Below are 23,923 nucleotides of genomic sequence, written 5' to 3'. Positions count from 1 at the left end.
ACACATCTCGTGAGAGTAAAACGACTTTTTCAGGATTTTCAAAGTGCTCTCATTCCCTTAGTTCTGCTCGGATCCTGTTTTAACCCGGTGTTTTCGTAATCTAGGTGACCCAAATAATACGCTGGTATACTTAGTTTGATTTCGAAAAAAATCAATTTTTGGTGAAAAAATTCGATACGGGGGGGGTATACCCGAAAAATGAAAAAACCCAAACTTTGAAGGTCGATATCTCGGCTTCTATGAGAGCTATCGGAAAAATTTCAACGGTTTTGTCTTAGTTTCGTCATTCTGAATCCAACGAGACCATCCGCAAGGTCGTAGCTCTTACGATAGCCGAGATATGGCATTTTTGATGCCCATTTTTGGCCTCAAAAACGGACGACGAAAACGACTTTTTCATGATTTTCAAAGTGCTCTCATTCCCTTAGTTCTGCTCGGATCCTGTTATAACCCGGTGTTTTCGTAATCTAGGTGACCCAAATAATACGCTGGTATACTTAGTTTGATTTCGAAAAAAATCAATTTTTGGTGAAAAAATTCGATACGGGGGGGTATACCCGAAAAATGAAAAAACCCAAACTTTGAAGGTCGATATCTCGGCTTCTATGGGAGCTATCGAGAAAATTCCAACGGTTTTGTCTTAGTTTCGTCATTTTGAATCCAACGAGACTATCCGCAAGGTCGTAGCTCTTACGATAGCCGAGATATGGCATTTTTGATGCCCATTTTTGGCCTCAAAAACGGACGTCGAAAACGACTTTTTCAGGATTTTCAAAGTGCTCTCATTCCCTTAGTTCTGCTCGGATCCTGTTATAACCCGGTGTTTTCGTAATCTAGGTGACCCAAATAATACGCTGGTATACTTAGTTTGATTTCGAAAAAAATCAATTTTTGGTGAAAAAATTCGATACGGGGGGGTATACCCGAAAAATGAACAAACCCAAACTTTGAAGGTCGATATCTTGGCTTCTATGGGAGCTATCGGGAAAATTTCAACGGTTTTGTCTTAGTTTCGTCATTTTGAATCCAACGAGACCATCCGCAAGGTCGTAGCTTTTACGATAGCCGAGATATGGCATTTTTGATGCCCATTTTTGGCCTCAAAAACGGACGTCGAAAACGACTTTTTCAGGATTTTCAAATTGCTCTCATTCCCTTAGTTCTGCTCGGATCCTGTTATAACCCGGTGTTTTCGTAATCTAGGTGACCCAAATAATACGCTGGTATACTTAGTTTGATTTCGAAAAAAATCAATTTTTGGTTAAAAAATTCGATACGGGGGGGGTATACCCGAAAAATGAAAAAACCCAAACTTTGAAGGTCGATATCTCGGCTTCTATAGGAGCTATCGGGAAAATTTCAACGGTTTTGTCTTAGTTTCGTCATTTTGAATCCAACGAGACCATCCGCAAGGTCGTAGCTTTTACGATAGCCGAGATATGGCATTTTTGATGCCCATTTTTGGCCTCAAAAACGGACGTCGAAAACGACTTTTTCAGGATTTTCAAAGTGCTCTCATTCCCTTAGTTCTGCTCGGATCCTTTTATAACCCGGTGTTTTCGTAATCTAGGTGACCCAAATAATACGCTGGTATACTTAGTTTGATTTCGAAAAAAATCAATTTTTGGTTAAAAAATTCGATACGGGGGGGTATACCCGAAAAATGAAAAAACCCAAACTTTGAAGGTCGATATCTCGGCTTCTATGGGAGCTATCGGGAAAATTTCAACGGTTTTGTCTTAGTTTTGTCATTTTGAATCCAACGAGACCATCCGCAAGGTCGTAGCTTTTACGATAGCCGAGATATGGCATTTTTGATGCCCATTTTTGGCCTCAAAAACGGACGTCGAAAACGACTTTTTCAGGATTTTCAAAGTGCTCTCATTTCCTTAGTTCTGCTCGGATCCTCTTATAACCCGGTGTTTTCGTAATCTAGGTGACCCAAATAATACGCTGGTATACTTAGTTTGATTTCGAAAAAAATCAATTTTTGGTGAAAAAATTCGATACGGGGGGGTATACCCGAAAAATGAAAAAACCCAAACTTTGAAGGTCGATATCTCGGCTTCTATGGGAGCTATCGAGAAAATTCCAACGGTTTTGTCTTAGTTTCGTCATTTTGAATCCAACGAGACTATCCGCAAGGTCGTAGCTCTTACGATAGCCGAGATATGGCATTTTTGATGCCCATTTTTGGCCTCAAAAACGGACGTCGAAAACGACTTTTTCAGGATTTTCAAAGTGCTCTCATTCCCTTAGTTCTGCTCGGATCCTGTTATAACCCGGTGTTTTCGTAATCTAGGTGACCCAAATAATACGCTGGTATACTTAGTTTGATTTCGAAAAAAATCAATTTTTGGTGAAAAAATTCGATACGGGGGGGGTATACCCGAAAAATGAAAAAAACCAAACTTTGAAGGTCGATATCTTGGCTTCTATGGGAGCTATCGGGAAAATTTCAACGGTTTTGTCTTAGTTTCGTCATTTTGAATCCAACGAGACCATCCGCAAGGTCGTAGCTTTTACGATAGCCGAGATATGGCATTTTTGATGCCCATTTTTGGCCTCAAAAACGGACGTCGAAAACGACTTTTTCAGGATTTTCAAAGTGCTCTCATTCCCTTAGTTCTGCTCGGATCCTGTTATAACCCGGTGTTTTCGTAATCTAGGTGACCCAAATAATACGCTGGTATACTTAGTTTGATTTCGAAAAAAATCAATTTTTGGTTAAAAAATTCGATACGGGGGGGTATACCCGAAAAATGAAAAAACCCAAACTTTGAAGGTCGATATCTCGGCTTCTATGGGAGCTATCGGGAAAATTTCAACGGTTTTGTCTTAGTTTCGTCATTTTGAATCCAACGAGACCATCCGCAAGGTCGTAGCTTTTACGATAGCCGAGATATGGCATTTTTGATGCCCATTTTTGGCCTCAAAAACGGACGTCGAAAACGACTTTTTCAGGATTTTCAAAGTGCTCTCATTCCCTTAGTTCTGCTCGGATCCTTTTATAACCCGGTGTTTTCGTAATCTAGGTGACCCAAATAATACGCTGGTATACTTAGTTTGATTTCGAAAAAAATCAATTTTTGGTTAAAAAATTCGATACGGGGGGGTATACCCGAAAAATGAAAAAACCCAAACTTTGAAGGTCGATATCTCGGCTTCTATGGGAGCTATCGGGAAAATTTCAACGGTTTTGTCTTAGTTTCGTCATTTTGAATCCAACGAGACCATCCGCAAGGTCGTAGCTTTTACGATAGCCGAGATATGGCATTTTTGATGCCCATTTTTGGCCTCAAAAACGGACGTCGAAAACGACTTTTTCAGGATTTTCAAAGTGCTCTCATTCCCTTAGTTCTGCTCGGATCCTCTTATAACCCGGTGTTTTCGTAATCTAGGTGACCCAAATAATACGCTGGTATACTTAGTTTGATTTCGAAAAAATCAATTTTTGGTGAAAAAATTCGATACGGGGGGGTATACCCGAAAAATGAAAAAACCCAAACTTTGAAGGTCGATATCTCGGCTTCTATCGGAGCTATCGGGAAAATTCCAACGGTTTTGTCTTAGTTTCGTCATTTTGAATCCAACGAGACCATCCGCAAGGTCGTAGCTCTTACGATAGCCGAGATATGGCATTTTTGATGCCCATTTTTGGCCTCAAAAACGGACGTCGAAAACGACTTTTTCAGGATTTTCAAAGTGCTCTCATTCCCTTAGTTCTGCTCGGATCCTGTTATAACCCGGTGTTTTCGTAATCTAGGTGACCCAAATAATACGCTGGTATACTTAGTTTGATTTCGAAAAAAATCAATTTTTGGTTAAAAAATTCGATACGGGGGGGTATACCCGAAAAATGAAAAAACCCAAACTTTGAAGGTCGATATCTCGGCTTCTATGGGAGCTATCGGGAAAATTTCAACGGTTTTGTCTTAGTTTCGTCATTTTGAATCCAACGAGACCATCCGCAAGGTCGTAGCTTTTACGATAGCCGAGATATGGCATTTTTGATGCCCATTTTTGGCCTCAAAAACGGACGTCGAAAACGACTTTTTCAGGATTTTCAAAGTGCTCTCATTTCCTTAGTTCTGCTCGGATCCTCTTATAACCCGGTGTTTTCGTAATCTAGGTGACCCAAATAATACGCTGGTATACTTAGTTTGATTTCGAAAAAAAATCAATTTTTGGTGAAAAAATTCGATACGGGGGGGTATACCCGAAAAATAAAAAAACCCAAACTTTGAAGGTCGATATCTCGGCTTCTATGGGAGCTATCGGGAAAATTCCAACGGTTTTGTCTTAGTTTCGTCATTTTGAATCCAACGAGACCATCCGCAAGGTCGTAGCTCTTACGATAGCCGAGATATGGCATTTTTGATGCCCATTTTTGGCCTCAAAAACGGACGACGAAAACGACTTTTTCAGGATTTTCAAAGTGCTCTCATTCCCTTAGTTCTGCTCGGATCCCGTTATAACCCGGTGTTTTCGTAATCTAGGTGACCCAAATAATACGCTGGTATACTTAGTTTGATTTCGAAAAAAATCAATTTTTGGTGAAAAAATTCGATACGGGGGGGTATACCCGAAAAATGAAAAAACCCAAACTTTGAAGGTCGATATCTCGGCTTCTATGGGAGCTATCGGGAAAATTCCAACGGTTTTGTCTTAGTTTCGTCATTTTGAATCCAACGAGACCATCCGCAAGGTCGTAGCTTTTACGATAGCCGAGATATGGCATTTTTGATGCCCATTTTTGGCCTCAAAAACGGACGACGAAAACGACTTTTTCAGGATTTTCAAAGTGCTCTCATTCCCTTAGTTCTGCTCGGATCCTGTTATAACCCGGTGTTTTCGTAATCTAGGTGACCCAAATAATACGCTGGTATACTTAGTTTGATTTCGAAAAAATCAATTTTTGGTGAAAAAATTCGATACGGGGGGGTATACCCGAAAAATGAAAAAACCCAAACTTTGAAGGTCGATATCTCGGCTTCTATGGGAGCTATCGGGAAAATTTCAACGGTTTTGTCTTAGTTTCGTCATTTTGAATCCAACGAGACCATCCGCAAGGTCGTAGCTTTTACGATAGCCGAGATATGGCATTTTTGATGCCCATTTTTGGCCTCAAAAACGGACGTCGAAAACGACTTTTTCAGGATTTTCAAAGTGCTCTCATTCCCTTAGTTCTGCTCGGATCCTCTTATAACCCGGTGTTTTCGTAATCTAGGTGACCCAAATAATACGCTGGTATACTTAGTTTGATTTCGAAAAAAATCAATTTTTGGTGAAAAAATTCGATACGGGGGGGTATACCCGAAAAATGAAAAAACCCAAACTTTGAAGGTCGATATCTCGGCTTCTATCGGAGCTATCGGGAAAATTCCAACGGTTTTGTCTTAGTTTCGTCATTTTGAATCCAACGAGACCATCCGCAAGGTCGTAGCTCTTACGATAGCCGAGATATGGCATTTTTGATGCCCATTTTTGGCCTCAAAAACGGACGTCGAAAACGACTTTTTCAGGATTTTCAAAGTGCTCTCATTCCCTTAGTTCTGCTCGGATCCTGTTATAACCCGGTGTTTTCGTAATCTAGGTGACCCAAATAATACGCTGGTATACTTAGTTTGATTTCGAAAAAAATCAATTTTTGGTTAAAAAATTCGATACGGGGGGGTATACCCGAAAAATGAAAAAACCCAAACTTTGAAGGTCGATATCTCGGCTTCTATGGGAGCTATCGGGAAAATTTCAACGGTTTTGTCTTAGTTTCGTCATTTTGAATCCAACGAGACCATCCGCAAGGTCGTAGCTTTTACGATAGCCGAGATATGGCATTTTTGATGCCCATTTTTGGCCTCAAAAACGGACGTCGAAAACGACTTTTTCAGGATTTTCAAAGTGCTCTCATTTCCTTAGTTCTGCTCGGATCCTCTTATAACCCGGTGTTTTCGTAATCTAGGTGACCCAAATAATACGCTGGTATACTTAGTTTGATTTCGAAAAAAATCAATTTTTGGTGAAAAAATTCGATACGGGGGGGTATACCCGAAAAATAAAAAAACCCAAACTTTGAAGGTCGATATCTCGGCTTCTATGGGAGCTATCGGGAAAATTCCAACGGTTTTGTCTTAGTTTCGTCATTTTGAATCCAACGAGACCATCCGCAAGGTCGTAGCTCTTACGATAGCCGAGATATGGCATTTTTGATGCCCATTTTTGGCCTCAAAAACGGACGACGAAAACGACTTTTTCAGGATTTTCAAAGTGCTCTCATTCCCTTAGTTCTGCTCGGATCCTGTTATAACCCGGTGTTTTCGTAATCTAGGTGACCCAAATAATACGCTGGTATACTTAGTTTGATTTCGAAAAAAATCAATTTTTGGTGAAAAAATTCGATACGGGGGGGTATACCCGAAAAATGAAAAAACCCAAACTTTGAAGGTCGATATCTCGGCTTCTATGGGAGCTATCGGGAAAATTCCAACGGTTTTGTCTTAGTTTCGTCATTTTGAATCCAACGAGACCATCCGCAAGGTCGTAGCTCTTACGATAGCCGAGATATGGCATTTTGATGCCCATTTTTGGCCTCAAAAACGGACGATGAAAACGACTTTTTCAGGATTTTCAAAGTGCTCTCATTCCCTTAGTTCTGCTCGGATCCTCTTATAACCCGGTGTTTTCGTAATCTAGGTGACCCAAATAATACGCTGGTATACTTAGTTTGATTTCGAAAAAATCAATTTTTGGTGAAAAAATTCGATACGGGGGGGTATACCCGAAAAATGAAAAAACCCAAACTTTGAAGGTCGATATCTCGGCTTCTATGAGAGCTATCGGAAAAATTTTAACGGTTTTGTCTTAGTTTTGTCATTCTGAATCCAACGAGACCATCCGCAAGGTCGTAGCTCTTACGATAGCCGAGATATGGCATTTTTGATGCCCATTTTTGGCCTCAAAAACGGACGACGAAAACGACTTTTTCAGGATTTTCAAAGTGCTCTCATTCCCTTAGTTCTGCTCGGATCCTCTTATAACCCGGTGTTTTCGTAATCTAGGTGACCCAAATAATACGCTGGTATACTTAGTTTGATTTCGAAAAAAATCAATTTTTGGTGAAAAAATTCGATACGGGGGGGTATACCCGAAAAATGAAAAAACCCAAACTTTGAAGGTCGATATCTCGGCTTCTATGGGAGCTATCGGGAAAATTTCAACGGTTTTGTCTTAGTTTCGTCATTTTGAATCCAACGAGACCATCCGCAAGGTCGTAGCTTTTACGATAGCCGAGATATGGCATTTTTGATGCCCATTTTTGGCCTCAAAAACGGACGTCGAAAACGACTTTTTCAGGATTTTCAAAGTGCTCTCATTCCCTTAGTTCTGCTCGGATCCTCTTATAACCCGGTGTTTTCGTAATCTAGGTGACCCAAATAATACGCTGGTATACTTAGTTTGATTTCGAAAAAAATCAATTTTTGGTGAAAAAATTCGATACGGGGGGGTATACCCGAAAAATGAAAAAACCCAAACTTTGAAGGTCGATATCTCGGCTTCTATGGGAGCTATCGGGAAAATTCCAACGGTTTTGTCTTAGTTTCGTCATTTTGAATCCAACGAGACCATCCGCAAGGTCGTAGCTTTTACGATAGCCGAGATATGGCATTTTTGATGCCCATTTTTGGCCTCAAAAACGGACGACGAAAACGACTTTTTCAGGATTTTCAAAGTGCTCTCATTCCCTTAGTTCTGCTCGGATCCTCTTATAACCCGGTGTTTTCGTAAACTCTCACGAGATGTGTAATACGCTGGTATACTTAGTTTGATTTTGAAAAAAATCAATTTTTGGTGAAAAAATTCGATACGGGGGGGTATACCCGAAAAATGAAAAAACCCAAACTTTGAAGGTCGATATCTCGGCTTCTATGGGAGCTATCGGGAAAATTTTAACGGTTTTGTTTTAGTTTCGTCATTTTGAATCCAACGAGACCATCCGCAAGGTCGTAGCTCTTACGATAGCCGAGATATGGCATTTTTGATGCCCATTTTTGGCCTCAAAAACGGACGACGAAAGCGACTTTTTCAGGATTTTCAAAGTGCTCTCATTCCCTTAGTTCTGCTCGGATCCTGTTATAACCCGGTGTTTTCGTAATCTAGGTGACCCAAATAATACGCTGGTATACTTAGTTTGATTTCGAAAAAAATCAATTTTTGGTGAAAAAATTCGATACGGGGGGGTATACCCGAAAAATGAAAAAACCCAAACTTTGAAGGTCGATATCTCGGCTTCTATGGGAGCTATCGGGAAAATTCCAACGGTTTTGTCTTAGTTTCGTCATTTTGAATCCAACGAGACCATCCGCAAGGTCGTAGCTTTTACGATAGCCGAGATATGGCATTTTTGATTCCCATTTTTGGCCTCAAAAACGGACGTCGAAAACGACTTTTTCAGGATTTTCAAAGTGCTCTCATTCCCTTAGTTTTGCTCGGATCCTCTTATAACCCGGTGTTTTCGTAATCTAGGTGACCCAAATAATACGCTGGTATACTTAGTTTGATTTCGAAAAAAAATCAATTTTTGGTGAAAAAATTCGATACGGGGGGGTATACCCGAAAAATGAAAAAACCCAAACTTTGAAGGTCGATATCTCGGCTTCTATGGGAGCTATCGGGAAAATTCCAACGGTTTTGTCTTAGTTTCGTCATTTTGAATCCAACGAGACCATCCGCAAGGTCGTAGCTCTTACGATAGCCGAGATATGGCATTTTTGATGCCCATTTTTGGCCTCAAAAACGGACGTCGAAAACGACTTTTTCAGGATTTTCAAAGTGCTCTCATTCCCTTAGTTCTGCTCGGATCCTGTTATAACCCGGTGTTTTCGTAATCTAGGTGACCCAAATAATACGCTGGTATACTTAGTTTGATTTCGAAAAAAATCAATTTTTGGTTAAAAAATTCGATACGGGGGGGTATACCCGAAAAATGAAAAAACCCAAACTTTGAAGGTCGATATCTCGGCTTCTATGGGAGCTATCGGGAAAATTTCAACGGTTTTGTCTTAGTTTCGTCATTTTGAATCCAACGAGACCATCCGCAAGGTCGTAGCTTTACGATAGCCGAGATATGGCATTTTTGATGCCCATTTTTGGCCTCAAAAACGGAAGTTACACGCTACCAATCTGCCTATTCAGCTAACCAATTACCTATTGATTTACTTATTTGATTACTAAGCAAACCAACACTATAAATATATATATTGCCTTGCCATTAAAAACTAATTACATTACTATTAAGTTACTGTTCAAATTAAGTTAGATTTTAAGTTGTAATTTCCGCTCTCGAATAAATAATTTTTAAAAAAGTTATTTTCGTGTTGACTACATATAACTGGCGCAGTCGGTCGGTCGGTTCGGCTTGCTTATGCAAGCCGAACCCTTAACGATAGCGAATGCAAATACTCCACTATTGAGAAGGAACTCCTAGCGATCGTCTGGGCATGTAAATATTTTCGCCCATATCTTTTTGGGAAAAAGTTTAAAATATATAGCGACCACAGACCCCTTGTCTGGTTATTCAGTCTAAAAGAACCTAACAGTAAATTAGTTAGATGGCGTCTTCGTTTAGAAGAGTTCGATTATGAAATTATCTATAAAAAAGGCCTCCAAAATACAAATGCTGATGCCCTCTCTCGCATTCAAATCAATGCTTTTGAAAACGAAAGTATTGTAAACAACCCTGGTGAACAAGATATAGACATAGATGAATTCTTAAATGACCTTTGCAACGAAGCATTAAAAAACATGAATCTTGAACCCCCTACCCACTATAACATCATATCCCCACAAAGTTCTAATACAGTAATACCCAAAATAAATATAATAGAAAATATTCAAACCAGACCACCCCAAACCAGGCTTCGTAAAAGACTTGAAGAAGCACAAAACACCTTAGCCACACCACACTCTTCTAGCGATCCCTACATAATAAACGAAGGCATTACAATTTTGGAAGACATAATTAACAACAAACCCCACCAAATAATAATTTCTAAAAATCCCTATAATAAATTAAACATTAAACAAGAACAATTTGGAAATAATAAAATACTTCATGTAAAAATTCCTAACTCTAACTCTAATGATTCTCTTATCATTGATTTATTAAAAAATTACACTAAGGAAAACAAAATATTTTATCTTTACTTCTACGATGATTCGATGTACTTAAATTTTAACAAAGTTTACATGAAACATTTTTATTCCTCCGGACTAAAATTAATAAAATGCACAAAATTAGTAAACTCCGTCTCTGAACTCGATGAACGAATCATGCTAATCAAATATCAACACGAAGGTAAATGCAACCATCGTGGCATTAATGAGACATTAGAAAAACTTAAACGTAATTATTACTGGCCGTCAATGAAAGCAGATGTAACAAAATATATAAACGATTGTGATATTTGCCAAACCAGCAAATATGCAAGAAAAAATCCATACGTTCCTCTGGTATTAACAGAAACTGTCGGAAAACCTTTTCAACTAATTAATATTGACATTTTTAAATATGATAACCAAGATTTTTTAACTATTATAGACGCTTTTACAAAATTAGGACAGGCTTTCCCTATTCAAGGAAAAACAGCTATTGAAATCGCTAATGCCCTTATTCAGTACTTTTCCTTTTATGGTATTCCTGACAAAATTACCATGGACAATGGCACAGAATTTAAAAACGATACTGTTAAAGAGCTTCTGCGTGCTCATAAAATTAATGTACATTTTACCACTCCACTCCACCACGAATCAAACTCACTCGTCGAAAGGCTACATTCAACCCTTATCGAACATCTAAGAATCCTTCGACAGAAACATCCGTCAGATAGTACCATCTCCCTTATGAATTATGCCATAATAGCATACAACAATTCTATACACTCTTCCACTAAATTTACCCCGTTCGAATTAACTTTTGGCCATACAAATTCCAGAGATCCAAGTAATCTTTTAGAATCGACATTTTATAACGAGTATGTTATAAATCATAAAGATAGAGTTAAACATCTTTACGAAAATATAACACAAAACTTATTAGATAAAAAACAAAAAGTCATAGAAAAAAACAATAAACTAGGTCCCAATCAAACTCAATTCAAAAAAGGAGACAAAGTTTACAAAGTTAACAATTCTAGAAATAAAAAAGATAACAAATTTAAAGGCCCCTATCAGATTGTAGAGCTCCTTAACAGAAATAAAGCTAAGATTAAAAACCCTATTAACAACAAAATAATAACAATTCACATAAAAGAATTGAAACTACCCCCTGTTGTTACAGAATCTTCCAGCTCGCAGGCGCAGAACTAGCAACCCCTAACTTCCATAAAATTAATCAAAATCCAGGACTCCTTCCCCTAAAAATTGGTAATGCTTAAAACATAGCTGACTATTGGTCCTTTGTTGAAATATTAGACGTAAGTGACATCATTAAAGAATTTAAGTCCCTTGAAAACCATTATTTCCAATTACAATCTTCCATAAAAAACACATCCACTAATTATAATCATTTTCTAAACTCTTTTAATTTGATCGCGTCTCTAAAAAACAAAATCAATATACAGATAACACAAATCAACCCTTTCTATTCATTTTCACGTACCAAGAGAGGTCTCATTAACGGTTTAGGATCTATAGTCAAATCCTTGACTGGAAACTTAGATCAAAACGATGCTGAAAGATATGACAACGCTATTAATACTATAACAAATAATGAGAATAAAGTTAAAACACTTCTCAAAGAGCAAATTACTATCATTGAAAAATCATCAATAAATTTTATAAATATTAGCAAGAATTTAACATACAACCAACAAATTTTAGAAAAACACATTAGGCAGATAGACACGATTATTAAACAAATTCAAAACAATAACACCATTTCTTATGGTTACTTTACAAGCCAAATAATTTTATCTCAAGTAATCAATGCTTTTCAAAACATCTACGATATTCTAGAAAATGTCGGTATAGCCATCACATTTTCAAAATTAAATATATTTCATCCTTCCATAGTAAACCCTAATGACCTTTTAAATGAAATCATGTCTATAACACCACACTTAACATACAATAAACTTCCTTTCACTGCCACATTAGAAAATTTATTGCTTTTTGAAAAAATTATTGAAATTAAAAGTTACATAAAAGAAAACAAAATCACATTCATCATACAAGAACCTATAGTCGAAATAAAAAACTATGTATTGTATCGTCTATATCCCCTCCCAGTTCCCTTTAAAAATACCTTTCAAATCATCATTTCACCTAACAAATACCTCCTTTTAAATGAAGTTAGCTATAATGCATTTGACACAAAGTGCCAAGAGATAACGCCACAACACTTTATATGCAAAGAAAGCAGCCCTATGAGCATAGGAACTGATCCTCCATGCGAAGTAAACCTACTATCGTATGCAAAAAAAAACCATAAATTGCCAAATTGTCGAGACAAAAATCAATAACCTAAAAATCCAAAAGTTAGAAGAAGAAAAATGGATGCTGATAACACCTAACGAAACAATCGCAAACCAACAATGTGGAACTAACAAAGAAAACATACCTTTAAAAGGAACCTATGTATTAGAATTCCCGCCTAACTGTACCATCCAAATAGAAGGTCACCTCCTTAGGAACTACCACCTGAAAGAACAAACAAAATTCCAGAACATACAGCTGCCTAAACTCATCTTTGAAGCCAATCTGAATCCTAATTATATAGAAATCCCGCCCTTTAAAATGGATAAACTAAACCTTGAGGACATTGAAAATATACCCAGTATTATTGCCCAAGAAAAGGAACAACTGAAGGAAGCCCTACTCTTCAAAGGACCTCTTCATATACAGCCCATCAGCATTTGGACCCTGTTAATATATATTATTATTCTCAGCTTCACTGGGTACCAAGTCTACGCGAAATACTTCAAGATGGTGCCCAAACTTCTAGAAGATGCCAACCGCTCTCCTTCACCCGAAGCCACAACCAGTCAGCCTCAAATCGTCATCTAAGTTCCCCTGCATCCCCAGGCTCACCTCTACGAAGGGAGGAGTTACACGCTACCAATCTGCCTATTCAGCTAACCAATTACCTATTGATTTACTTATTTGATTACTAAGCAAACCAACACTATAAATATATATATTGCCTTGCCATTAAAAACTAATTACATTACTATTAAGTTACTGTTCAAATTAAGTTAGATTTTAAGTTGTAATTTCCGCTCTCGAATAAATAATTTTTAAAAAAAGTTATTTTCGTGTTGACTACATATAACTCGGACGACGAAAACGACTTTTTCAGGATTTTCAAAGTGCTCTCATTCCCTTAGTTCTGCTCGGATCCTGTTATAACCCGGTGTTTTCGTAATCTAGGTGACCCAAATAATACGCTGGTATACTTAGTTTGATTTCGAAAAAAATCAATTTTTGGTGAAAAAATTCGATACGGGGGGGTATACCCGAAAAATGAAAAAACCCAAACTTTGAAGGTCGATATCTCGGCTTCTATGGGAGCTATCGGGAAAATTCCAACGGTTTTGTCTTAGTTTCGTCATTTTGAATCCAACGAGACCATCCGCAAGGTCGTAGCTTTTACGATAGCCGAGATATGGCATTTTTGATGCCCATTTTTGGCCTCAAAAACGGACGCCGAAAACGACTTTTTCAGGATTTTCAAAGTGCTCTCATTCCCTTAGTTCTGCTCGGATCCTCTTATAACCCGGTGTTTTCGTAATCTAGGTGACCCAAATAATACGCTGGTATACTTAGTTTGATTTCGAAAAAAATCAATTTTTGGTGAAAAAATTCGATACGGGGGGGTATACCCGAAAAATGAAAAAACCCAAACTTTGAAGGTCGATATCTCGGCTTCTATGGGAGCTATCGGGAAAATTCCAACGGTTTTGTCTTAGTTTCGTCATTTTGAATCCAACGAGACCATCCGCAAGGTCGTAGCTCTTACGATAGCCGAGATATGGCATTTTTGATGCCCATTTTTGGCCTCAAAAACGGACGTCGAAAACGACTTTTTCAGGATTTTCAAAGTGCTCTCATTCCCTTAGTTCTGCTCGGATCCTCTTATAACCCGGTGTTTTCGTAATCTAGGTGACCCAAATAATACGCTGGTATACTTAGTTTGATTTCGAAAAAAATCAATTTTTGGTGAAAAAATTCGATACGGGGGGGTATACCCGAAAAATGAAAAAACCCAAACTTTGAAGGTCGATATCTCGGCTTCTATGGGAGCTATCGAGAAAATTCCAACGGTTTTGTCTTAGTTTCGTCATTTTGAATCCAACGAGACCATCCGCAAGGTCGTAGCTCTTACGATAGCCGAGATATGGCATTTTTGATGCCCATTTTTGGCCTCAAAAACGGACGTCGAAAACGACTTTTTCAGGATTTTCAAAGTGCTCTCATTCCCTTAGTTCTGCTCGGATCCTGTTATAACCCGGTGTTTTCGTAATCTAGGTGACCCAAATAATACGCTGGTATACTTAGTTTGATTTCGAAAAAAATCAATTTTTGGTTAAAAAATTCGATACGGGGGGGTGTACCCGAAAAATGAAAAAAACCCAAACTTTGAAGGTCGATATCTCGGCTTCTATGGGAGCTATCGGGAAAATTTCAACGGTTTTGTCTTAGTTTCGTCATTTTGAATCCAACGAGACCATCCGCAAGGTCGTAGCTTTTACGATAGCTGAGATATGGCATTTTTGATGCCCATTTTTGGCCTCAAAAACGGACGTCGAAAACGACTTTTTCAGGATTTTCAAAGTGCTCTCATTCCCTTAGTTCTGCTCGGATCCTGTTATCACCCGGTGTTTTCGTAATCTAGGTGACCCAAATAATACGCTGGTATATTTAGTTTGATTTCGAAAAAAATCAATTTTTGGTGAAAAAATTCGATACGGGGGGGTATACCCGAAAAATGAAAAAATATCGGGAAAATTCCAACGGTTTTGTCTTAGTTTCGTCATTCTGAATCCAACGAGACTATCCGCAAGGTCGTAGCTCTTACGATAGCCGAGATATGGCATTTTTGATGCCCATTTTTGGCCTCAAAAACGGACGTCGAAAACGACTTTTTCAGGATTTTCAAAGTGCTCTCATTCCCTTAGTTCTGCTCGGATCCTCTTATAACCCGGTGTTTTCGTAATCTAGGTGACCCAAATAATACGCTGGTATACTTAGTTTGATTTCGAAAAAAATCAATTTTTGGTGAAAAAATTCGATACGGGGGGGTATACCCGAAAAATGAAAAAACCCAAACTTTGAAGGTCGATATCTCGGCTTCTATGGGAGCTATCGGGAAAATTCCAACGGTTTTGTCTTAGTTTCGTCATTTTGAATCCAACGAGACTATCCGCAAGGTCGTAGCTCTTACGATAGCCGAGATATGGCATTTTTGATGCCCATTTTTGGCCTCAAAAACGGACGTCAAAAACGACTTTTTCAGGATTTTCAAAGTGCTCTCATTCCCTTAGTTCTGCTCGGATCCTGTTATAACCCGGTGTTTTCGTAATCTAGGTGACCCAAATAATACGCTGGTATACTTAGTTTGATTTCGAAAAAAATCAATTTTTGGTGAAAAAATTCGATACGGGGGGGTATACCCGAAAAATGAAAAAACCCAAACTTTGAAGGTCGATATCTCGGCTTCTATGGGAGCTATCGGGAAAATTCCAACGGTTTTGTCTTAGTTTCGTCATTTTGAATCCAACGAGACCATCCGCAAGGTCGTAGCTCTTACGATAGCCGAGATATGGCATTTTTGATGCCCATTTTTGGCCTCAAAAACGGACGACGAAAGCGACTTTTTCAGGATTTTCAAAGTGCTCTCATTCCCTTAGTTCTGCTCGGATCCTGTTATAACCCGGTGTTTTCGTAATCTAGGTGACCCAAATAATACGCTGGTATATTTAGTTTGATTTCGAAAAAAATCAATTTTTGGTGAAAAAATTCGATACGGGGGGGTATACCCGAAAAATAAAAAAACCCAAACTTTGAAGGTCGATATCTCGGCTTCTATGGGAGCTATCGGGAAAATTCCAACGGTTTTGTCTTAGTTTCGTCATTTTGAATCCAACGAGACCATCCGCAAGGTCGTAGCTCTTACGATAGCCGAGGTATGGCATTTTTGATGCCCATTTTTGGCCTCAAAAACGGACGACGAAAACGACTTTTTCAGGATTTTCAAAGTGCTCTCATTCCCTTAGTTCTGCTCGGATCCTGTTATAACCCGGTGTTTTCGTAATCTAGGTGACCCAAATAATACGCTGGTATACTTAGTTTGATTTCGAAAAAAATCAATTTTTAGTTAAAAAATTCGATACGGGGGGGTATACCCGAAAAATGAAAAAACCCAAACTTTGAAGGTCGATATCTCGGCTTCTATGGGAGCTATCGGGAAAATTTCAACGGTTTTGTCTTAGTTTCGTCATTTTGAATCCAACGAGACCATCCGCAAGGTCGTAGCTTTTACGATAGCCGAGATATGGCATTTTTGATGCCCATTTTTGGCCTCAAAAACGGACGTCGAAAACGACTTTTTCAGGATTTTCAAAGTGCTCTCATTCCCTTAGTTCTGCTCGGATCCTCTTATAACCCGGTGTTTTCGTAATCTAGGTGACCCAAATAATACGCTGGTATACTTAGTTTGATTTCGAAAAAAATCAATTTTTGGTGAAAAAATTCGATACGGGGGGGTATACCCGAAAAATGAAAAAACCCAAACTTTGAAGGGCGATATCTCGGCTTCTATGGGAGCTATCGGGAAAATTCCAACGGTTTTGTCTTAGTTTTGTCATTTTGAATCCAACGAGACCATTTGCAAGGTCGTAGCTCTTACGGTAGCCGAGATATGGCATTTTTGATGCCCATTTTTGGCCTCAAAAACGGACGACGAAAACGACTTTTTCAGGATTTTCAAAGTGCTCTCATTCCCTTAGTTCTGCTCGGATCCTGTTATAACCCGGTGTTTTCGTAATCTAGGTGACCCAAATAATACGCTGGTATACTTAGTTTGATTTCGAAAAAAATCAATTTTTGGTGAAAAAATTCGATACGGGGGGGTATACCCGAAAAATGAAAAAACCCAAACTTTGAAGGTCGATATCTCGGCTTCTATGGGAGCTATCGGGAAAATTCCAACGGTTTTGTCTTAGTTTCGTCATTTTGAATCCAACGAGACCATCCGCAAGGTCGTAGCTCTTACGATAGCCGAGATATGGCATTTTTGATGCCCATTTTTGGCCTCAAAAACGGACGTCGAAAACGACTTTTTCAGGATTTTCAAAGTGCTCTCATTCCCTTAGTTCTGCTCGGATCCTGTTATAACCCGGTGTTTTCGTAATCTAGGTGACCCAAATAATACGCTGGTATACTTAGTTTGATTTCGAAAAAAATCAATTTTTGGTTAAAAAATTCGATACGGGGGGGTATACCCGAAAAATGAAAAAACCCAAACTTTGAAGGTCGATATCTCGGCTTCTATGGGAGCTATCGGGAAAATTTCAACGGTTTTGTCTTAGTTTCGTCATTTTGAATCCAACGAAACCATCCGCAAGGTCGTAGCTTTTACGATAGCCGAGATATGGCATTTTTGATGCCCATTTTTGGCCTCAAAAACGGACGTCGAAAACGACTTTTTCAGGATTTTCAAAGTGCTCTCATTCCCTTAGTTCTGCTCGGATCCTCTTATAACCCGGTGTTTTCGTAATCTAGGTGACCCAAATAATACGCTGGTATACTTAGTTTGATTTCGAAAAAAATCAATTTTTGGTGAAAAAATTCGATACGGGGGGGTATACCCGAAAAATGAAAAAACCCAAACTTTGAAGGTCGATATCTCGGCTTCTATGGGAGCTATCGAGAAAATTCCAACGGTTTTGTCTTAGTTTCGTCATTTTGAATCCAACGAGACCATCCGCAAGGTCGTAGCTCTTACGATAGCCGAGATATGGCATTTTTGATGCCCATTTTTGGCCTCAAAAACGGACGTCGAAAACGACTTTTTCAGGATTTTCAAAGTGCTCTCATTCCCTTAGTTCTGCTCGGATCCTGTTATAACCCGGTGTTTTCGTAATCTAGGTGACCCAAATAATACGCTGGTATACTTAGTTTGATTTCGAAAAAAATCAATTTTTGGTGAAAAAATTCGATACGGGGGGGTATACCCGAAAAATGAAAAAACCCAAACTTTGAAGGTCGATATCTCGGCTTCTATGAGAGCTATCGGAAAAATTCTAACGGTTTTGTCTTAGTTTCGTCATTCTGAATTCAACGAGACTATCCGCAAGGTCGTAGCTCTTACGATAGCCGAGATATGGCATTTTTGATGCCCATTTTTGGCCTCAAAAACGGACGACGAAAACGACTTTTTCAGGATTTTCAAAGTGCTCTCATTCCCTTAGTTCTGCTCGGATCCTGTTATAACCCGGTGTTTTCGTAATCTAGGTGACCCAAATAATACGCTGGTATACTTAGTTTGATTTCGAAAAAAAATCAATTTTTGGTGAAAAAATTCGATACGGGGCGGTATACCCGAAAAATGAAAAAACCCAAACTTTGAAGGTCGATATTTCGGCTTCTATGGGAGCTATCGGGAAAATTCCAACGGTTTTGTCTTAGTTTCGTCATTTTGAATCCAACGAGACTATCCGCAAGGTCGTAGCTCTTACGATAGCCGAGATATGGCATTTTTGATGCCCATTTTTGGCCTCAAAAACGGACGTCAAAAACGACTTTTTCAGGATTTTCAAAGTGCTCTCATTCCCTTAGTTCTGCTCGGATCCTGTTATAACCCGGTGTTTTCGTAATCTAGGTGACCCAAATAATACGCTGGTATACTTAGTTTGATTTCGAAAAAAATCAATTTTTGGTGAAAAAATTCGATACGGGGGGGTATACCCGAAAAATGAAAAAACCCAAACTTTGAAGGTCGATATCTCGGCTTCTATGGGAGCTATCGGGAAAATTCCAACGGTTTTGTCTTAGTTTCGTCATTTTGAATCCAACGAGACCATCCGCAAGGTCGTAGCTCTTACGATAGCCGAGATATGGCATTTTTGATGCCCATTTTTGGCCTCAAAAACGGACGACGAAAGCGACTTTTTCAGGATTTTCAAAGTGCTCTCATTCCCTTAGTTCTGCTCGGATCCTGTTATAACCCGGTGTTTTCGTAATCTAGGTGACCCAAATAATACGCTGGTATATTTAGTTTGATTTCGAAAAAAATCAATTTTTGGTGAAAAAATTCGATACGGGGGGGTATACCCGAAAAATAAAAAAAACCCAAACTTTGAAGGTCGATATCTCGGCTTCTCTGGGAGCTATCGGGAAAATTCCAACGGTTTTGTCTTAGTTTCGTCATTTTGAATCCAACGAGACCATCCGCAAGGTCGTAGCTCTTACGATAGCCGAGGTATGGCATTTTTGAAGCCCATTTTTGGCCTCAAAAACGGACGACGAAAACGACTTTTTCAGGATTTTCAAAGTGCTCTCATTCCCTTAGTTCTGCTCGGATCCTGTTATAACCCGGTGTTTTCGTAATCTAGGTGACCCAAATAATACGCTGGTATACTTAGTTTGATTTCGAAAAAAATCAATTTTTGGTGAAAAAATTCGATACGGGGGGGTATACCCGAAAAATGAAAAAACCCAAACTTTGAAGGTCGATATCTCGGCTTCTATGAGAGCTATCGGAAAAATTCTAACGGTTTTGTCTTAGTTTCGTCATTCTGAATTCAACGAGACTATCCGCAAGGTCGTAGCTCTTACGATAGCCGAGATATGGCATTTTTGATGCCCATTTTTGGCCTCAAAAACGGACGACGAAAACGACTTTTTCAGGATTTTCAAAGTGCTCTCATTCCCTTAGTTCTGCTCGGATCCTGTTATAACCCGGTGTTTTCGTAATCTAGGTGACCCAAATAATACGCTGGTATACTTAGTTTGATTTCGAAAAAAATCAATTTTTGGTGAAAAAATTCGATACGGGGCGGTATACCCGAAAAATGAAAAAACCCAAACTTTGAAGGGCGATATCTCGGCTTCTATGGGAGCTATCGGGAAAATTCCAACGGTTTTGTCTTAGTTTTGTCATTTTGAATCCAACGAGACCATTTGCAAGGTCGTAGCTCTTACGGTAGCCGAGATATGGCATTGTTGATGCCCATTTTTGGCCTCAAAAACGGACGACGAAAACGACTTTTTCAGGATTTTCAAAGTGCTCTCATTCCCTTAGTTCTGCTCGGATCCTGTTATAACCCGGTGTTTTCGTAATCTAGGTGACCCAAATAATACGCTGGTATACTTAGTTTGATTTCGAAAAAAATCAATTTTTGGTGAAAAAATTCGATACGGGGGGGTATACCCGAAAAATGAAAAAACCCAAACTTTGAAGGTCGATATCTCGGCTTCTATGGGAGCTATCGGGAAAATTCCAACGGTTTTGTCTTAGTTTCGTCATTTTGAATCCAACGAGACCATCCGCAAGGTCGTAGCTCTTACGATAGCCGAGATATGGCATTTTTGATGCCCATTTTTGGCCTCAAAAACGGACGTCGAAAACGACTTTTTCAGGATTTTCAAAGTGCTCTCATTCCCTTAGTTCTGCTCGGATCCTGTTATAACCCGGTGTTTTCGTAATCTAGGTGACCCAAATAATACGCTGGTATACTTAGTTTGATTTCGAAAAAAATCAATTTTTGGTTAAAAAATTCGATACGGGGGGGTATACCCGAAAAATGAAAAAACCCAAACTTTGAAGGTCGATATCTCGGCTTCTATGGGAGCTATCGGGAAAATTTCAACGGTTTTGTCTTAGTTTCGTCATTTTGAATCCAACGAAACCATCCGCAAGGTCGTAGCTTTTACGATAGCCGAGATATGGCATTTTTGATGCCCATTTTTGGCCTCAAAAACGGACGTCGAAAACGACTTTTTCAGGATTTTCAAAGTGCTCTCATTCCCTTAGTTCTGCTCGGATCCTCTTATAACCCGGTGTTTTCGTAATCTAGGTGACCCAAATAATACGCTGGTATACTTAGTTTGATTTCGAAAAAAATCAATTTTGGTGAAAAAATTCGATACGGGGGGGTATACCCGAAAAATGAAAAAACCCAAACTTTGAAGGTCGATATCTCGGCTTCTATGGGAGCTATCGAGAAAATTCCAACGGTTTTGTCTTAGTTTCGTCATTTTGAATCCAACGAGACCATCCGCAAGGTCGTAGCTCTTACGATAGCCGAGATATGGCATTTTTGATGCCCATTTTTGGCCTCAAAAACGGACGTCGAAAACGACTTTTTCAGGATTTTCAAAGTGCTCTCATTCCCTTAGTTCTGCTCGGATCCTGTTATAACCCGGTGTTTTCGTAATCTAGGTGACCCAAATAATACGCTGGTATACTTAGTTTGATTTCGAAAAAAATCAATTTTTGGTGAAAAAATTCGATACGGGGGGGTATACCCGAAAAATGAAAAAACCCAAACTTTGAAGGTCGATATCTCGGCTTCTATGAGAGCTATCGGAAAAATTCTAACGGTTTTGTCTTAGTTTCGTCATTCTGAATTCAACGAGACTATCCGCAAGGTCGTAGCTCTTACGATAGCCGAGATATGGCATTTTTGATGCCCATTTTTGGCCTCAAAAACGGACGACGAAAACGACTTTTTCAGGATTTTCAAAGTGCTCTCATTCCCTTAGTTCTGCTCGGATCCTGTTATAACCCGGTGTTTTCGTAATCTAGGTGACCCAAATAATACGCTGGTATACTTAGTTTGATTTCGAAAAAAATCAATTTTTGGTGAAAAAATTCGATACGGGGCGGTATACCCGAAAAATGAAAAAACCCAAACTTTGAAGGTCGATATTTCGGCTTCTATGGGAGCTATCGGGAAAATTCCAACGGTTTTGTCTTAGTTTCGTCATTTTGAATCCAACGAGACTATCCGCAAGGTCGTAGCTCTTACGATAGCCGAGATATGGCATTTTTGATGCCCATTTTTGGCCTCAAAAACGGACGTCAAAAACGACTTTTTCAGGATTTTCAAAGTGCTCTCATTCCCTTAGTTCTGCTCGGATCCTGTTATAACCCGGTGTTTTCGTAATCTAGGTGACCCAAATAATACGCTGGTATACTTAGTTTGATTTCGAAAAAAATCAATTTTTGGTGAAAAAATTCGATACGGGGGGGTATACCCGAAAAATGAAAAAACCCAAACTTTGAAGGTCGATATCTCGGCTTCTATGGGAGCTATCGGGAAAATTCCAACGGTTTTGTCTTAGTTTCGTCATTTTGAATCCAACGAGACCATCCGCAAGGTCGTAGCTCTTACGATAGCCGAGATATGGCATTTTTGATGCCCATTTTTGGCCTCAAAAACGGACGACGAAAGCGACTTTTTCAGGATTTTCAAAGTGCTCTCATTCCCTTAGTTCTGCTCGGATCCTGTTATAACCCGGTGTTTTCGTAATCTAGGTGACCCAAATAATACGCTGGTATATTTAGTTTGATTTCGAAAAAAATCAATTTTTGGTGAAAAAATTCGATACGGGGGGGTATACCCGAAAAATAAAAAAACCCAAACTTTGAAGGTCGATATCTCGGCTTCTCTGGGAGCTATCGGGAAAATTCCAACGGTTTTGTCTTAGTTTCGTCATTTTGAATCCAACGAGACCATCCGCAAGGTCGTAGCTCTTACGATAGCCGAGGTATGGCATTTTTGAAGCCCATTTTTGGCCTCAAAAACGGACGACGAAAACGACTTTTTCAGGATTTTCAAAGTGCTCTCATTCCCTTAGTTCTGCTCGGATCCTGTTATAACCCGGTGTTTTCGTAATCTAGGTGACCCAAATAATACGCTGGTATATTTAGTTTGATTTCGAAAAAAATCAATTTTTGGTGAAAAAATTCGATACGGGGGGGTATACCCGAAAAATGAAAAAATATCGGGAAAATTCCAACGGTTTTGTCTTAGTTTCGTCATTCTGAATCCAACGAGACTATCCGCAAGGTCGTAGCTCTTACGATAGCCGAGATATGGCATTTTTGATGCCCATTTTTGGCCTCAAAAACGGACGTCGAAAACGACTTTTTCAGGATTTTCAAAGTGCTCTCATTCCCTTAGTTCTGCTCGGATCCTGTTATAACCCGGTGTTTTCGTAATCTAGGTGACCCAAATAATACGCTGGTATACTTAGTTTGATTTCGAAAAAAATCAATTTTTGGTGAAAAAATTCGATACGGGGCTGTTATAACCCGGTGTTTTCGTAATCTAGGTGACCCAAATAATACGCTGGTATACTTAGTTTGATTTCGAAAAAAAAAAATTTTTGGTGAAAAAATTCGATACGGGGGGGTATACCCGTATCGAATTTTTACACAGTCTTACGCAGTTTTTATCCGGACACGGTTGTTTTGCGGCATACTTGTACAAATGCAAACGAAAAAACTCGCCAACGTGCATGTACGGGGACTCCTTACAGGATGACGCGGAACATATGCTGTTCTTCTGCCAAAGATTCGAAGCTTTAAGAACAAACCTACAGCTCGACATTGGAATCAATTTACAAAAAGAAACCCTCATGGAAGTAATGCTACGAAGTAAAGAATGTTGGAGCAAAATAACTAAATTTATGCAAAAGATCGTTGAAATTAAAGAAAAAGAAGAAAGGGAAGAAATGCATTAAAAGAAAGGAGAAGAGAAGAAATAAAAGTAAGTAATACGGATGAAGCAAGAATACACGCCTACTCCTCCTGAGGAATATCCACAATGGACAGTGCCGGGAGAGAGAGGAACGAACACAGAGGAAAGGGTTTTAGTCGGTCGCTGCGGCGGAGTCCGACACTGCCCATGGTCGCCAG

At 39.1% G+C, this 23,923-nt stretch overlaps 1 long non-coding RNA gene across 13 annotated transcripts; it reads left to right on the top strand.

Annotated features, from left to right (window-relative positions):
• Positions 1 to 5,882: 5,882 nt before the first annotated feature.
• LOC126749743 (uncharacterized) lies at positions 5,883 to 23,021 on the top strand. Of its 13 annotated transcripts, none has more exons than XR_007665303.1 (6): positions 5,883 to 6,537; positions 7,268 to 7,633; positions 15,060 to 15,791; positions 18,354 to 18,510; positions 20,343 to 20,708; positions 22,904 to 23,021. It is a non-coding gene; the product is annotated as an uncharacterized LOC126749743 (long non-coding RNA). The 13 variants fall into 13 exon arrangements; XR_007665309.1 differs by lacking the exons at positions 20,343 to 20,708; positions 22,904 to 23,021 and adding exons at positions 18,878 to 19,086; positions 21,649 to 21,876; XR_007665300.1 differs by lacking the exons at positions 20,343 to 20,708; positions 22,904 to 23,021 and adding exons at positions 18,878 to 19,086; positions 21,283 to 21,546.
• The last annotated feature ends 902 nt before the right edge of the window (positions 23,022 to 23,923 follow it).

This window comes from Anthonomus grandis, unplaced genomic scaffold (assembly GCF_022605725.1).
Source record: "Anthonomus grandis grandis unplaced genomic scaffold, icAntGran1.3 ctg00000650.1, whole genome shotgun sequence".
Classification (NCBI taxonomy): Eukaryota; Metazoa; Arthropoda; class Insecta; order Coleoptera; family Curculionidae; genus Anthonomus; species Anthonomus grandis.
Note: the sequence above shows the minus strand (reverse complement) of the source record. Positions and strands in the feature narration are given on the sequence as shown.